General features: G+C 33.2%; 1 protein-coding gene across 1 annotated transcript in view; it reads left to right on the forward strand.

Moving 5' to 3' along the window:
- The window catches only part of P3H2 (prolyl 3-hydroxylase 2), a 51,479-nt gene that overhangs the window by 32,371 nt on the left and 16,820 nt on the right, over positions 1 to 2,288 (forward strand). The gene's annotated exons all lie outside the window — the stretch shown is intronic.

Below are 2,288 nucleotides of genomic sequence, written 5' to 3' on the forward strand. Positions count from 1 at the left end.
AAAAACCATGCACATGCTGCATCCTACACCACTTGTCTATTTTGTTTTTATATAAAAAGTAAAATTTATTTTTTAAATGACTTTGTGTTCACTGAAACATAATCTTTGTGGTATGTGTATCTCAGTCTGAGACTACAGGGGCATGGCATCTCAACACATATAGGGATCTTATCACATTGCTTGTCTATTATTCATACCCATGAAGAACTTTGTGTACATTTTATAAATAAGAATCAAAAACTCAGGAGTAAATAATGTTTTATCTTATTGAAAGATATTTTAGTGCGTAAAGAGTCAGGAGTTTTAGTCACCATGTATAGAACTGTGTGTTAATTATTACTACATGTTGCTCTATTCAAAAGCACTTATTTGAGCAACTTTTACCTGTAAGACTTGGCTAGATCACAAGGAACTCTCCAGCTTGTTAAGGAAAAAAATACATCCTTTAGAGTTGCTGTGATGTAAGTGAATACAAGAGTTCTAAGTAGTGTGGACAGGTTCAGAGAGCTAGATTAAATTAAATCTAGTTAGATCTTCTGTAGAGGAAATGAAATGTAAGATGAGCTTTGAAATATGATTAAAATTTTAATGTAAGTAAAATGAATAAATACTTTAGGGGTATAACTCAAACTATATCTGATTTTCTCTTCAAGAGTTTGGAGGGCCAATTATTTTAATGTCTAGCTCAGAGGAAACTTACTAAACAGTCTGGTCAGTACATCACCAGTCTTACAGCTGCATGGAAGCATACACATGTACAAATGGCTTTCCCTTTCTTCTCACAGTGCTCTCCTGTATATGAATGACGATTTTGAAGGAGGAGAATTCATATTCACTGAGATGGATGCTAAGACCGTGACTGTAAGTAAACCAATCCTACAAATTTGTTTAGTACTTTTGATGTCTGTATTGCCATTTTTCTAAGGACTCACAGACCGTTGTATTTCAGATACTTCTGAGCTCAAAAATTCAAGAGGTAGAGAGATTCCCAATAAATCTATAGATTATAACTGTTAGAAATGAAAATGTCCATAAAATTTTTCTAGTCCATTGTAAAAACAGGCAAATTAAAGAATAGAGATATTATGCATTTTATCATGATCATATAGCTAGTTAGTGTTAGACTTGGAACCAAAACACAGGTCTTCTGATTCTTCATCAAATAATCTAATGGAAACATAAAAACATTGGTTCCTAAGTCACCCAAGTCTAGGGATAAGTCAAATGATTCTACAGAATGGCTTTCAAGTAACCTGATATTCTACATACTTGGGTTGAGCATTGGCTTCAAATACTTAAGTTACCAAAATTATCATGTATGTGTGTATATATACAGATAGACATATATGTATATACCTGTACTTGACAATTGATACACATACACACACACAAATATGTAAATCAAAAGTTAAATTCAATCACCATCTTCCTAAGCAAACCAGTGCCTTTAGAAAACCAGCCTACTTAGCACTTAAAGACCATCTAGTTAGCATCCTTTGGTCTTTAAGCCAAAGAACACACACAATGGTAGAAAAACAGGTTTTCCAATTGAGGAAATAATCAAATTTTAGATTATGAGATATCTTTTTACACCATGCAAAATTTAAATAGTGGGATACGTATGTGATAAACTTCAAAGTTCTGGCACTATATAAGCTATTTCCCAAACTCTTCCTGAGTTTTATGCTTTTCTCCTCATAGCTTGCATGCTTTTCTCAATAGCAAAACTTATATCACTCCAACACACAAATACTCATGAAACACTACTGAGACATAAGCAGGTAATATAAAAAACTATGTATTATTGTGTTTAAAGGTGATTCCTATGGGGATTCTAGTTAAAATTGTCTGGAAACATCGTTATAATTAAGAAAAAGTATTTCAGGCAATTTAATACAATAACGTATGTTTAAAAGGTCATGATGTCTCACTTTTTCAGAAGAGCTTAAATATTGACATGGGAGTATTTTAATACTTCATAATCTGGGTAATTAAATCAAGATTGATGACCTGGGTTCAAGTTTAAAATCCCTATGCAAGATTTTCACCTCTGAAGGAGCTTGCGTGTAGAAAGAATTTGATTTCTGAGCTCTGCTAAGATGAAACTGGGTACAAAAACGCTGCCATCTCACAGTTTAAAAGAAAATCCAAGTGCCCATCAATACATGAGTGGATTAATAAAATGTGGTATATGTATGCTATGGAGTTCTACTCAGCCACAAAAACCAATGGTGATCTAGCACCTCTTGTATTATCCTGAATAGAGCTGGAACCTATTCTACTAAGTG

Source organism: Propithecus coquereli, unplaced genomic scaffold (genome assembly GCF_000956105.1).
Source record: "Propithecus coquereli isolate 6110/MARCELLA unplaced genomic scaffold, Pcoq_1.0 Scaffold10, whole genome shotgun sequence".
Classification (NCBI taxonomy): domain Eukaryota; kingdom Metazoa; phylum Chordata; class Mammalia; order Primates; family Indriidae; genus Propithecus; species Propithecus coquereli.